A 17,074-nucleotide genomic window follows, 5' to 3' on the forward strand; every position below is an offset into this window, starting at 1 on the left:
AAAAAAGTAGGTCAATGACCTACATTTTTAGTTAATGGCCATTGAATATTTTTTAAAACATCAAGTAAAATCCCATAAAAGTCTACACTACGATTGTGTGTGTTTTTTTTTATAACTGTACAAATATCACAAATAATTAAACACTTTAAAAAATGAAACACAGTTTACGAATGGTAGTGGCACTAAATAGGTACAAAGCATAAATATTTAAACAAATTTTTTTTTAATATATCCCAGTCTGAATTTCCTGTATTAGTTTTTTAAATTCCTACCCATTTGTTATCCCATTTTTCAAACAATTGAATGATGATAATACCAAAACATTTATAGTATTAAACTTCTTATATTGACCTTATTCTATTTGCAGAAATTTATATGAGGTCAATGATAAAAATTTTGAGATATTGTGTTTTTTATCGTTTTTTAAGCGTTTTTCGATATTTTTACAATTCGTGGCATTCGGTTGAATTAAAGATAAAGTGAGGTAAAACCAACAAAAAATATGGAAAATTTGACAGACTTAAATAATAAATCTTAACTTTTAATATTAGAGTACTGCCAAAAATGTTTAAGCGGAAAACAAAATCTGAAAAATTTAGTCCGAATTTCCAACGTAATTTTGTTTTTACCGGGTACTTAATACTTTCAGCGGGATCTACACGTAAGCTAAATTTCGATAAAAATTTTAAATTAAAAACATTTTTACATTTACATATTATTTTACTCTCCTATCACGCAATTAAAAAAGTTTCGAAATTCTGAACAACTGATATAGATAAACATTATTCTGAAAATATATTTTTGTAGACCTTTTGCTTACTTTGAAAATTGTCATTTCAGAACAATTATACGTGTAGTTATATAAGTAATCAAAATTGTATTTATTTTGATTTTTTCTGGTAAGGATGTTTCCGTCTTGGTATTTATGGAAGTAACTTTGATAAACCCTGTATAGACAATTGTCCAAACCAAGGTGTAACATTTTCAATGGTCCCTGTTACAGTTGTGCACCTGGATGGATAGTCGATTTCTGCAGAAATGGTAAGAAAAAAGTTAAAACCTGTTTTCATGACCTCTGTGGACTACTATGGCCATGGTTTTATGTATATTGAAATTGATCTTTTAATACTTCGTTGGAGTGTCAATCTTGATGTTACGACTTAACATCAATTCTCTGTAAAGACCAAAATATTACTATAGGGTCATGGCACACACTATCTCAGATTTTGATGAAGCTTTCTCAGGTGTTTGATACTCATAAGGTATGACATTATCCACCATCAAAATAATGCATATTACCTTGGTTGCCATGATCGCCAATTTCAATTATTTAGGGCCCAAATACACAGTTTTTAAGTTGGAAAATAAGGTAAACTCAAAGTCACAGGGCATGCTATTTTATTAATTTTCAAGATATTTCACACATAATATACATAGTACAAATATAGATTGTCATGATGCAAGAGAAAAAAAAATCTCAATGTCCTTGTTTATTTTAAAGCTGGTGGCTCAAAGATGGCCAAAATTTCTAAATTTTAATATTTCAATTTTCACCCTGTATTTTTGAAAGTCTCACAAAAATATTATTTATAAAAACCAGAGTGGGTATGTTTTTCGTTTTTGTTTATTTTACTTCCAAAATTTGGAAATTTGACACCTTCCCATCCCCCTAAAAAAATTATAATTTTTTTTTTTAACAATAGGTTGATCATAAAACTCCTTAAGAAATACTTTTTTTGGTCAAGTAAATGAGAAACTGATTAAATATTTTAAAATATTTTAAATTCAATGTATCAGGATGATTTAATTTGGCTTTATAAAAATTGTTTCTATATATTTTTTGCAAAGGGCAGATAACTCCAAGCAAAAAGACCTTATCAAAAAGTCTTAACAAATAAGGATAGCAAGAAATTCTGTATTTAGATATTTTCCATCAATGAAATAGGTTAACTGCTTGAATATATAATAAAATTTATGATTTTTACCACTTTAAGAAGGCTTATATTGAGTTTTTGGTATGATAAAGGTCAGATAACTCCAAATATCAGCACAATTGGAAAATGATATATCTTTTCAATGCAACTCCAGAAATAAAAATAAATAATTTTTCAAATAAATATTAGAAATATATTCCAAATCATGAAAATAAAATAAAAATACACAACAAAGTGACAATTAATTAATGTTGAGTTACTCAATTTTTTAGCGAGTTCAGTTTGTTCATTATTTGTTGATTAAGCATTGTATATCTGATTGTCTTGCTGGTCTGGGTATTCACTAGATTGTTCTGACCATTTTCCTCAACACTCTGCAATGTTGAAAAAGTAAAATATTACATGCATGGATCATTAAATAAAATCATTTACATGTATGTATTTCGCATAGAATACCACAACAGACAAGTTCAAATGTGACTGGTTTTTTTTCAAATAAGAAACAAAATCCTGAAGAGTTTATGTTTACATGTACAAAAATCAAAAAGTGAAAAAGAGGAAATGGCTTTTAATTAATATATCAAGTTATATTGATTAATGTTATTTTCACTTGGATTATTAGTCTATAGCTGCATGCACTTATTAACAGCTGCAACTGAATTAGATTTTAATTATAGCATAACAGGGCTCAACATTAACAAAAATATTAACCTGTTCTTCGGGCAAGTTGCTTACTTGTGCAAATGCTATTATGAATTGTAATTTGTCATTGAAAAGTATGGAAAATTATGAATGGCATTTGAAATAAATTAAAGCAGCATACACATAATCCTACAATTGTATTTTAATATATTTACAGCAAATATGAAACTTTTTAAACATTTCCAAATTACCTTTATCTTCACTTTTACATTTACATTACATTTACTTTAATGCTGTTAACTTTATATGTACATTATAGAATCAAAATTAAGTAGTCTGTTCTAAATTTTATTTTCCTCACAGTTTGCTGAATTAAGATGGCTCAAATCAGGAAAAAATAAAACTAACCCCAAAACAACTTAGGTATGAAATATAACATGATGCAAAAGAAGTATACAAATCAAAGAGGTGAAAAACTTTTTTTTCGGAGGGCGTGGGGTTCTATTACTTTAAGTATCAATATACAGATAACCTAAAATTATCAAATAAAAAAATAATAACCACTAAAATTTCGCATTGCGAATAACATGAAGGACCTGGGTGTTACTGTTAATAATTGGAGAGGTTTTTTTTTGGGGGGGGGGGGTTAATTTTGTTTGCCAGGGGAATCTGATACCTGATTTTTAAATTTTATTCTGTACATTCAAACCTGATGTATTCATTGAGAAAATCAACAAGCGCTGGAAGCTGGAACAGACTATGATTGGTTGAAAATTATTTGATTTGGATGCGAATATACATACCTTGACCGATAATAAGGACTGCTATGAACTGCATGTTATCTCCATAGACTGCCTTTTTATGATCCTATTTTTCACTTGTTCATGAGGGTTCTCAAAAAGAGTAAATCCTACATGATGGGGATATAGATCTGGTATTTCAAACATATTATATATTAAAGACAATTTGGGTTAAGTTAATTAAACCACATCACTGACACCAGATCTGACTTTCACATAAAACGCATGGCAATAATTGATTTCTGTAATTATATATATATAATCGCCGTGGGTACGAAACAGTATATCCTCAGAGCTATGCTCATTATGGTTTGACACTCTTGAAGAGTACACACTGCGATTCTTTCCATCTTCCACACCATCAGTACAGGGTGGGAATGTTTAGTTGTATTGCATTCCAACATACGTGTTGCAGGTTGGTAGCTCTTTAGCTTCCTTGGTTGAGTGCTGGATTTGTATGTCAGATTACATAAACTTAAGTAGAGGAAATCTCTGTCTGTTTCATTTGATCAAGATTGTTTTAATTGTACAAGACAGTCACATGTTTACAAAAGGTTTGAATGCAGCACAAGTCGGTACTTAAGCTAAATCCCAATAGAGCATGGTTCATTTCATATTCACCAATTCATTAGAGACTCACTCTAAATACACTAAAACTTAAATCAAATGCTTTCTCCACCCAATTGGATCCATGTTTTTCCAACGTCTGCTTTTGTCATTTTGTTGTGACGTCTTTTTTGTACTTCAACACATAAGAGTCAACAAAGGGAAGTAACTTTAAGTTGGATTTTGTGGAAAAGCGATAAATTAAAATAGTTGTAAGTGAAAGCCAGTGAATATACCCAAGCCAATTTTGGTTGTATTTATTAGACCTAGGTCTTATCTTATTAAAAAAAATGTTTATTCCAGCTTTCAATTGCCTGTTTAAAATTTAATTGATATTATTTAATGTGCCTGTTTTTCACTAGTTTATAAGCGATATCTATGAAACACAAACCTATGGTATTGTTATCTGTACATTTCACTGAAATCAATTTATGTGAATAAGTACATTGATTACTTGCTTATAAAATTAAATCAATGTCATGATCAAACCTTTATGCATATAGGGAGCATACGAGTTATTTTTTATATAATGGTACTCTATATGTCATTTTGACCAGAAGCAAAATGTTTCAATGTCGTTGCTATGGAAACTGAGTATGAACTGAGAAAAATATACCCACAGAGAGCCTTCATATGGAACACCCTTTCAAGTCAGAGAGATAAAATTCAATTCCATGATAGTGCGTGGCCACGTTTTTTTGGTCTTAACAGAGAATTGATGTTAAAATGAATGATAAAGTATGTTGGACACTGTAAAGACAACGAGCCTTGTAATCATAACAACATTTCGTGTAGCATGGATGTTTAGATAGGTGGATTGGAGTGTACTGCGACAAATTGGAATCAAAGTAGTGAAGTACTGACGGGAGTTGATTTTATCGATTATTATTTATCTTATTCATTTTGCTTGGCAAGTAGTTTATAATCTCTATTTGAATTACGCAGTCATTTTATAATATGGATTGTCGGACTTTTCCGACAAGAATTTCGAGAAAACCTCTCATGAATCATGTTGTGTAATATTTAAAAATAGAATTGATTTCATCAAACTATGTATCGGTATTCGAAATATATCAAAAAGGGTATGGATCCAACCAATACTGAACTCTAGTCTCGTTCAACCAGATGCTCGACTGTCTCCGTTAATCTCCGACAAGTAAGAGATACCAGGTCACGTGATAGCTTGATGATGCAACCTCTAAATAAAGACTGACTCTCTGATTGTCGGAGATGTACGGAGACAGCCGATGGTTAAACGAGACTATATTGAACTCTGGCATAGGAATACATACGACTGCAAAAAACTTCTAAATTGTTCGTAATATTTAAAATCTGGCTATTTCTTAGGTATTAAAATAAGTTTCCTGTAAAAAATGCTTCAGCGTACATTACATCGAATTTATCGATTATTTTTAAGAACTCACTCTTGTCAGCGGTGATGATTTGTGCCTAGGTCCAAACACTGTTTCAGTTTCGGTTTGCAAGAGTAACTGCAAAGGATAGTTGATTAAAATCATCTCCCAAAAATGCAAGGTGTGTTAGTTGAAAGCAAATACCCCTTAACGTGGCACATAATTATAAATGTCGATGAGTTAGAGGGTAGTTTGTGATCCCGGGCTGCTACATATCTATTAATTGATTAATTAAATATAGATTACACACAGATAAATGAACTAGTTCACTATAAAAAAAATCTGAAGTCGTGTGAGATAGCAGAAATAGATTAACATATTCTTGAAGGCATTGGCAAAGTTAAATACATAACAATGTAACACAGAGAAATGGAGAGACCGACGGCAGGATAAACTGTTTTTGCAAGCATTAACATTATTTCAACTCCTTTATAAAAATAGAAAATCAAAGTTTATTAAACAATTTTGGTTTTAAAAAAGTTTCTTATTAAACTTAATTTAAAGTTTAACTTTGATTTTTGACTAGGTTGCGGCTGTTCTGAGACCAATTTTGCAGGGATAATTCTGTCCAATGTGTACAAAAAACCAAATTCGGTTAGTGTTAACAAATGTTTAGAAAATTAATGTATGATATTTGTTTATATTTGTCTAGAATGTTCAACTGGTACATATGGTCCAGGATGTCTAATTAGTTGCAGTGGGCATTGCTTAAATGACAAAGCATGTAACACTACCACCGGAAGATGTGATGCTGGCTGTAAACCTGGATACACGGGTGAAATGTGTGATACAGGTATTTCGAAGTAATGTGATTTTTGTTTATTCAAACCAATATTCATAAAATTTTAAACATTTTCCCTTGAAAATAACAAAACCCTCAACAACCATAATTATACCCCCGCTCCGAAGGAGAGGGGGTATACTGTTTTACCCTTATGTGTCTGTCTGTCCGTCCGTCCGTCCGTCTGTCTGTCCGTCCGTCTGTAACAAAAATTTCAGCAACTATTTATCGCAGATGCTTGAAATTTTTACACAGTGTTTGTTAAGGCATGCCATATCGTGGGATATGTTTTTGTACCAATCGGATGTCAACTTCCTGTTAAATGACGATTTTGTTTATTTTTAGCCAAAATTTTCAAACAAATTTTCGTCAAAGATTTCTCAGCAGCTATTTATCGAAGATGCTTAAAATTTTTACACAGTGTTTGTTAAGGCATGCCATATCGTGGGATATATTTCTGTACCAATCGGACGTCAACTTCCTGTTAAATGAGTACATTGTTTATTTTAGCCAAAATTTTCAAACAAATTTTCCTCAAAGATTTCTCAGCAGCTATTTATCGCAGATGCTTGAAATTTTAACACACTATTTGTTTAGGCATGCCATATTGTGGGATATATTTATGTACCAATCGGATGCCAGCTTTCTGTTAAATGTCGACTTTGCTTATTTTGCAAATTCACATCAGAGCGGGGGTATCACTAGTGCGCATTGGCTCACAGATATCTTGTTTTTTATATTGATCAACGTAATGACAAAGTCATGATCAATTACAAAACTAACAAATATTATTAGAAATCCTAGAAAAAGACATGCTTTGTTGTTTTCTCGTAACTAACAATTATTAACGATGAAAGTAAAGAGAAAATGATTTACCGGGATACCCACCCATAAACTTCGGGTATGTGTTTTAATAGATTTTGTTTCAAAATAGTAAGCAATTTTTGAAGTGCGGCCTTCCAATCGTGCATACAATGTTAAGATTGATTTTGACACATCTGTTTAAAGGACATTGTCACAATAATCATTATTATGGTCAAAATTTATTTTTCCTTGTTTAATGCTTACAATGATTCTGTAAGGCATTTTAGCAATCAACCAGAATTTTAGTGTCGGTCGTCGAGTTATAAGCGAGGGCTATGGTACAGAGATGACTATTAATGCCTGTGTATGTATATTTAAATATTTTGTAGTATTTGTTGCATTGAGTGTTTTCTGACTATTACAGATTGAAAAGTAGGACATATGTGTTGGAAAATTGATTTATAAATTGATGTAAGAAAACATTCTTGAATTTGAGTTTAATGGCAAATTTTTCTCTTCCTGTGCTGTAGATTTACTACTAATGATTTTTTATCCGAAATGTACTACTGACTATTTTAAGACATCTTTAATTGAATTAAATTCGATGAGCTTGTACACTTATACATGTATATACTGCAGCATATAAAAGAGAAAATTAAAATAGTATTAAAATTACAAATTAAAAACGAATGTGCACTCGTCATAAAACAGTACATCTAAATTTCTAGTATGGCAAATTGCAGTTGGTTGAATATTAAGGGAGTCTAAGCAGATTGATCCGAAATACGGAAGCTAATGAAGGGTGACTCCTACTAAAACCATTAGGATTTATCTTTTCCTACCGTAAACAATATGTGACTCTACCTTAAGTTTTGGTTCCTCCTTTTGCAATTTACAGTAAAGAGGTGGTCGCAAATTAAGAAGACAGAAAGGTCGTTTGAGCTCCTGTGATACTCCTTTTAAAAACCTCAGTTCTTGTTGTCTGGGTCTGGGTAACATATAGCTGACATCATTTTTTTTCAATTGTTAAATTTGCCCCATATTAATACAATCCTTGGGGGAGAAGGGGAGACATGTGTTTTTTTGTTAAAAAAAACAATACCCACTAGTTTTATTCGCATTCGTAGTTTAATTCATAAGGTGGGATATATTGATATCTTATTACGAATAAGCTTTGCGAGTACTTGATGGTTTTTTAACCATCCAAACTAAGGTCAAATCATGTAAGTCTTTACAAAAATAATTAATTCTGAAATTGAGTGAAATAAATTTTGCACACCTCAATGGTTTTTCTCCAAACCTAATATCCCTTTAATTACTTTTGTCATATACCTAAAACGCGATCGATTAGAAAATAAAGACATTCATAACCCAAAAAATTAAGACGTCTAAAAGAACTGTTAATTTTATGAATAGCCTGTTGTTGTTTGTTTCAGAGGATAAATCAATCTCGTAAAAAACCTTAACCATACGTCACAACTACCAGAACATCACAACAATCAGAGACCAATGCCAAGGATGGCATCAATATCAGAAACTGTATAAAGCAGAACATGCCTATCACAATCTCTCGCTAAGAAACTTCTAGCCAGGATTGTTAATTATAACAGAAGGTCCAAAAACCAATGGGAATTTTATTTTTATTTTACAGATTTCAAAAATGTTTGCAACGCGCTTTTACATGAAACAATGGTAACATTTTGGTATATTTTTCCATTATTTTGTTATTATATTAGATTGGAAGTGATAATGCAGTTTTAACTATCAACCTTATATTCAAATTTGTAGTCTTTAGATTCTAACTCTTTTTTGGTCTTATATTTCTTTTTTGAACAAATATGAAAATGATTTTCAGTGTTTTGATGGTAACCTGTACCTTACACTCCATTGTACGTATCATGCTCAAATTCCTATATTTCCTATATCTAGTCGTGTAACTTTGGTGTGACTACATGTTATCAAGTACACACTGTTACAACTGTCTTGCATTATAGTCCTTCATAATGTATTACAGGCACTGCAGATATTACATTCACCACACACTTTCAAAAAAGAAATTGAACCATTGTGTCGTTACTCGACTGAACTACTTTTAAAATTATTTCATCCATTTCAGACATTAATCACCGTTTAGATCAAAAAGGTTGTTTTGTTTTTGAGACTTTTTTCCGTTGGGTGTTACATGTGTTGCAAAAATATTTGTGTGCATTTATTTTGTTTGTATGTAGAATCCACTGTTCAGGGAACGTGGTTTTATGGCTTTAAAAATATTCTTTTATAGTTCTAAAATCATATAACCAATTATAATTAAATATTAAAAATTTAAAGACATTTAAAAAGCAAAAATACAGTATATCTGGATATAAGTAACAAAAAATTATCATGCAAACTAATGTGGATTTGATATTTTTATAAAGCCTGCTATTACTTTCTCTAAAACCGGTTATATTAACATGAAAGATAATGAAAGCTTTTGTATTGTTTATACTATGCAATACCGTAACATATGAATAAAATGTTTGCTACTTTGTTGACATTAAATGTTATTTGCTCAGTGGATTAGATTAAGAACAATAAATAATTTAACAGGTCACAACTAAAAATCGGTCGAAAAGTACAAACAGATTATTACTTGTTAGAAATTTCATTGAAAAAAGTTCGAAATAATTACAAGCATACAAAATGGTTTTTTCCTCTTAATTAAAGATCGGGGTAATGAAGTGTGTTGATAACGAACAGTTTTCAAAATCGAAATTCCAAAGGAAAAAATACAAAACAGGAGATTACAAACATGGACTTCTACAAAAAATTAAAAGGAAGGATCATGTGCCATGGAAGAGTAAGCATTCTCTGCCGACCGGTCACACCCGCTGTGTCCTCTTGTCGTATTCGGTGATTAATGGCCCAACAATTACTACTACGATGTTGTCAAACACGTATATTTACATCTACCGAGTATAATCCCTTCTATTTCTTACGGAAACCATTAGTTAATTCATAGTTCAATAGTTAATGCATAGTTCAATAGAAACAACCCGGGACGCCGGTGTAATGAAGAATAATGACCCCCGTAGAATAATGACCGGGGGTCATTTTTCTACGTAGAATAATGACCCCCGGTCATTATTCTACGCCGAAAAATGACCCCCGGTCATTATTCTACGTAGAAAAATGACCCCTTTGCCTGAAGAATAAGTGTCATTTTCATAAAAATGAGCACACTCCACATGAAGAAAAGTGACCCCTGTAGAATAATGACCCCCTTGTAGATTAAAGTTTTACGGTATATTTGTTTTATTATTTGTGAAATAGTCTTTACACTATTGTAATTTTTACTGCTGCAGTTTACAGAAAGTAACAGAAATTATAATTCATATTCAAATAAACTTAAAGTAAAAAAAGGGGTATATCTTAGAAAATAAACATCCTTCCGTTATAACAAGATATTGACGTATTGCATCGGGGTGTGTTTGTCATCTTAACAATTACGTTTACATATATCTATGGTGTTCCGATAGGGCCACTTCGACCCAAGTTGCAAAGGCGATAGTGCGAAGGCGAAGGAGCAAAAGCGCGAAGATGCGACGATTAAGCGCGAAGATGTGATGCCTAAAGTGCGAATGTGCGAAGGCGTAGGAGCGATACTACTATCGCTCCTTCCCAACTTACACTTTGGCCTTCGCATCTTCGCACTTTCGCCTTCGCCTTTTTTGATTGCATTCAGCAAGTCTCGGTCGATTATATAGATTTTAATACAGGCACCGTACTCGCAAAGGTTTTCCGATTAATCCATGCTATTATTGGTACGCATGCGCTAGGCCATCGCGCTTACTATGAATGTTTATAAATATTTTAATGTGTACATGTAACATATATTTTTACCACTGCTGGCTATGCCTTATCATTATCTACTCCACACAAAATTTAATGTCCGCCACAAAGTGTACATATGCACTTCTGAACTGCTGTCACTTACAAGCCGTCTGTTTACCGTGGACCGACTCAGTAACATTCTAATTTCATTTTGCGACACCCCTTGCTCAGGCATGGATCTAGAGGGGGAGAGGGGGTCCGCCCCCGGAAAATTCAATATTAATAATTTTACGCAGTAAAACGGGAGAGGGAGTCCGGACCCTATCCTCCTGGATAATTTATTTTTATTAATTTAAAAAAAAAAAAAATCCAAAATATGCCTCGGAACCCTTTAAACGATGGAGAGCTCCGCAATTATAAAACATAGGTAATCACAGATTACAAAGCTCACCAAGACGAGGCATCACCTTTATGAGGCATCACCTTTATGAGACCACCTTTATCATATTATATGAAAACCATCCTTTATGATCTTGGATATTCATGGATTCTGTTTTGAAACAATATCGTATATTATCTGTTAAAAATGTGTATGATAATCATATGTTCACATGTTAATCAATACAATAATATAAATTAAAATTGCATCCTATGAACCTTACAATATATATCATATATTATCATAACATACCGTAAAAAATTGTGATATGATATTGTAACGTATGATATGGCATTGTAATGTGTTATACATTATAATTGTATTTTATCAATTAATAGAATATCATAAAACATAATACAATATAGTATTATATGAAACAATATCATATTGCAATAATACATCATAACATTGAAACATATGATATTATATTGTATAATTAAGCATTGATTTATTATTTTTTGAAAGATGTGGTCTCATGACTGCAACGGTGTGTGCATACAAATTGTATAACGCGCGCTAGCGCGTTATGAAAATTTGTTTGCACTCATCGTTGCAGTTATAAGACCTCATCTTTCAAAAATTAATAAATCAATGCTTATATTTACGTTTTAAAACATGTATTTCCTTCCCGCAAATATGACTTTTTTAAAAAAAAGCTCTGTCTTATTCAACGAGTAATGCGAAATTAACGGAATTGCCACTGGAACAGCCGAAATATGCTGACAAAAATAGTGCACAGCGTTTTGAATTCTAATAACACAATTTTATTTTTCTTTCTGTAATTTAATGAATTTACTCTTGGTAAACTAAGAAATTAATCAATTGAATTCATTTAGCTGTCAAAATATATTTACATCAATGTAATATTTATCAACGTAAATATAATATCAGGTCGTTATCCGGTTTGAAGTCGCGAGAAGAGTCAGTTCCTGTTCTTCGAAAAATACTGAAGGAATACTAAATGTATTCATACGCACCAGATTTGGTGATTGGGTCTTCTGTGTTGTGCGTAAATATCACTTTAATCAACCAATGCAATTTAATAGAGGGAAAGAAAGTGAATGTAAATATTATAGTATGATATTGTATGATACTGTTTCATATTTGATACATAATATGATATTGTATTATACATGTATAATACAATGTAATTTTATACAACATTGTATCATATAAATGATACAATATCATGGGATAAAGTAAAATATTATATAATACAATCATATTATAAAAATATATCATATCATAAAATACAGTTGCATATGATATGATAATATATCATATAAACCACTATCATATTATACAATATCGTATGTTACGATATTTTATAATATTTCAATATCATATATACATTTTTATGCTATATAATTCTATATTACAGAAACCAATATCATATTATACAATACTGTATGATACAATATCATAGAATATACAATATAATATCATAGGATGCAATATTATATATTGCAATATCATATGTAATAGTATCATGTGATTAAATAATTTATAAATAATACGATATAATATTATACAATATTGTATTATAATAATCAATACAATACATAACAATATCATGATACAACATCATTTCATAAAATATCAAAAAAATTGATACAATATTTTATCGTATCATAAAATCAATAATAATATAACATATGGTATTATATTGTATCTTATTAAACAATAGTGTTTTAAATCATACAATACTATATCATAGGATTCATGTTACGTCATTTAACAACCACATCTATCTATCAAACAGGTTTGAGTGAGGAAGGAGATTTCTGAAGCATCCTTGATAATGGGGATCAGGCTCTGCATCTAAAGCACCCTCTGCGTTTCATTTATAATATAGTTAAATCAACTATGCAAGCTATCATCTATAAAACATGTGACATGTCCCAAAAAACTAAACCTCATCAAGAATCATAAACCTATGGCTCTGATTCAGCATTCAAGACTGTCAGGTGCATCAGTATCATAAGACGCATCATCCATGCAAGATTGGTGAGGTAAGCACCAGTAATAACTAAGATATCATCATCAGAGGGCACCAGCAATTAAAACTTTTACCTCCTCCAGCATCTCCAACCTATGGCTCTGATTCAGCATCCATTCCTGTCATGTGCATCTGTATCATAAGACACACCTTCCATTCAGGTAAGGTGAAGTTAGGACCTGAAATAACTAAGATATATATTTTGAGTATCCTTAATAATGGAGATCAAGCTCTGCATCTGAAGTTACATCTGCGATTCATTCATATTACAGTTTAATCAGCTATGCAAGTTTGAAATAGTACTATTATCTATTAAACATGTTACCTATTCCAAAAAAAACTGAACATTATCCAGCATCCGAAACCTATGGCTCAGACTCAGCATTCAAGCCTGTCAGGTGCATCAGTATCATAAGACGCACCATCCATGGAAGTCTAGTGAAGTTAGGACAAGTTATAGCTAAGATATCATCATCAAAGGGCACCTGTTTCAAAAACTTTAACCAGCTCTTAAAATCTTAACCTCCTACAGCATCCGAAACCTGTGGCTCAGATTCAGCATTTAGGTCTGTCAGGGTATCAGTATCATAATACGCACCATCCATACAAGTTTAATGAATTTAGGACCAGTAGTAACTAAGATATAATCATTAGAGGGCACCTGCAACAAAAACTTTAACCAGCTCCAAAAAGCTTAACCTCCTCCAGGATCCGAAACCTATAGCTCAGATTCAGCACTCAAGCCTGTCTGGTGCATCAGTATCATAAGACACACCATCCATGCAAGTTTGGTGAAGTACGGACCAGCAGTAACTTAGATATCGCTATTAAAGGGCACCTGCAACAAAAACTTTAACCTGCTCCAAAAACCTTAACCTCCTCCAGCATCTGAAAGTTAGGAACCAGATTCAGTAGGTCCAGATGCATCATCCATGTAATTTTGGTGAAGAGATGAGTAATAGCTTAGATACAGGAGCTGCAACTAAAACTTTAACCAGCTCCGGACGCCAACACCGGGGGTATAGCATATGCTCCCATTGACTTCGTCTCGGTGAGCTAAAAAGGCGAAAGCGCGAAGATTCGAAGGCGAGAGTACGAAGTTGCAAAGGCGAAGAAGCGATAGTTGTATCACTTCTTCGCCTTCGCAACTTAGCACTTTCGTCTTCGTATCTTCGCGCTTCGCCGTCGTATCTTCTATATTCTTCATATTGTTCATGAATTATACTTGCATTGAGGATTTCCACAATACAAACTGCTGGGTATACTAGTTCATCACCCAGAATTAATGATGAAACCAAAATTATGAAAAGTTTACTCCACTATTAGGCATTATAACCAAGCTGAAGTTAGTAGGCACTGACAGCAGCCATAACGCCAGTAGAGGTTAATGGCCAATAAGGAAAATCGTCAAAGTACTGGGAGTACTCGTACAGAAAATATATTTTACTTTATCCTCGGCATACTTTAGATAGTTTAGTTAATATCAAGATGATTAATGCTTCAATAGTTTGCATGAGCATTGGTAACTTTGGATACAATAAAGATCGTTTGATCAAAATCAAGCGGGATATAAACCCCTAACATGGGCCCTAACCTCTTATCAACGCTTTTAGAAACAATCTTTTCTTATTGTTATCGATCAGTGTTTATTATCTATTAAGATTTACTATAGTCAGGTACTCTTCACAAATTTTCTCTAAAAGAATAAAGTCTATTCATGATCACAAAACAACATTACAACAAATGTTTAGAATATTGATGTTCGTGTATTACGTAGAAGAAAACAAAACTAACGGAGAATGATTTTTTTTTAAAAATCACTTTCCCCAAGAAATGTAAATAAGAAGTATATATTCATATTCCTACGTTACCTGCCCCCTTAGTCTTTTTCCATAAAGATATATGCACCATAGATATGTATCATTCTTCGATTGACAATTCATTCACCAATGAATATTGTTTATATCATTACAACAATTTTTTCATGTTTATTGTTCGTTAATTATCACAAAATATTACCATTTTGTATGAATTTTTCTTTATTTGCGTCATTTCCCGCCGTATGTCGACGAGAGAAGTAACGTAACTGTTAACAATCAATTTGTGGCAATGTCAGAGTGTATTGCGCGTACTTGCTACGGATATGAAAAACTATATACAGCGATTTATTTACAAGTTCGGTGTTTATAACTTCAAAATCAGTTGAACAGAGTGAAAAAATTAAGTAATTTCAAAGTCCTATCTTGGATACAGGGTAACCAATTTCTATTCATGTTTACGGGGGGGGGGGGGGGTCATTTTTTTATGGGGGTCATTTTTCTTCATGTTTAGCATGAAGAAAAATAACCCCTGGGTCATTTTTCATCAGAAAAATCCAATTATTCTTCAGCTAGGGGGGTCATTATTCTACGTAGAAAAATGACCCCCGGTCATTATTCTACGGGGGTCATTATTCTTCATTACACCGGCAGGACAAGAAATAGGTACATGTATGAATGCATGTGCTCTTAATGTTCCTTTACAAAACTGTCCCTTGCGAATCGAGAGTTTTAATTCCAATCTATCGAGCAATGTTTCTCAAAGTCTCAAAGCTAAGATTATCAGTTCTGCCTATATTGACTTGGCCCTGTTTCTCGACAATACATCCCTCCAAGAGGATGCTGAAAAACAAATATGTTTCAATGAAAAGGGGGAATTAATTACAAAAGGATCTTCCAAGGCTAATGCTAAGATCAACTGATTTAACAATTCAAGTGGACAGACGCTTTTATTGTATACAGATTTATATACACTACTGCCCACCCAAATTGACTACATGGGCTACTAAAATACATGCACGATGTCAGATTAGGGGCCTCGCGATGTACTGAGGGGGACAATTGTTGGAAAAAGTATGATGAGAAGTTTAGGCTAAGGCGAAGTGTTGATACATCAATCCCATAGTCAAAAATAGATTATAAATCATGTTCATGCAACACAATACTCAACCCCGGCCAATTACTAGTCTTACAACTGCCACGCACAACAAATGCTACAATTCTAATTTCAAAGGTAGCTGCGATAGGCTAGGCTGTCAATACATGCATAAATGCATCAGATGTGGGGAGGGTCATCCTCAATACTCTTGCCCCCTGTCAAGTTCTATTTTTCAAGCCCCAAGGGGCACCCATCCACAACAGTTAAGACCTCCAGGATTGAGTCGACCCCGTTTTCAGCCTCCCCTTCCCATCTCTACCTCATTTTGGCAAACTTTTTGACCCCAAAGATTTATGGGCCCTAGGAAGAACACCTATTAGGGTTCAGAAGCTTTCAAAGTACTCGGATGAGTACCCAGATGTTAAGGCAGCATGTTTTCTCAGGAATAGTTTTGCAAAAGGGTTTCAGTTAAATTACACTGGACCGCGGTTACATGTCACATGCAAAAATTTAAAGTCAGCTTTTTAACATCATGATGAATTGCTAGATAAAGTTTGTAAAGAAATAGAACTGGGTCGTATAATGGGTCCATTTGTTAAAGTACCATTAGCCAATTTACACTTGTCACCAGTAGGAGTTATTCCAAAATCAGATGGGGGGGGGGGGGGGGGGGGAGGTGGCGCATGATTAAACATTTATCATTCCCAGATTCAGGTGAAATAAACTTTTTTATAGACCCTGAATTATGCACGGTCCAATATGCTTCATCTGAGAAGTGGGGCCCTATTAGGAAAACTAGACGTCAAGAGTGAATTTCGTCTTATTCCTGTTGATCCAGCAGACTTTGATATGCTAGGTTTTTCAATTGATGGGCTTAATTATATGGATAAATGTCTTCTTTTGGGCTGCTCTATAAGTTGTAAAATAT

The sequence above is a fragment of the Magallana gigas genome, chromosome 7, assembly GCF_963853765.1.
Source record: "Magallana gigas chromosome 7, xbMagGiga1.1, whole genome shotgun sequence".
In the NCBI taxonomy this organism is placed as follows: domain Eukaryota; kingdom Metazoa; phylum Mollusca; class Bivalvia; order Ostreida; family Ostreidae; genus Magallana; species Magallana gigas.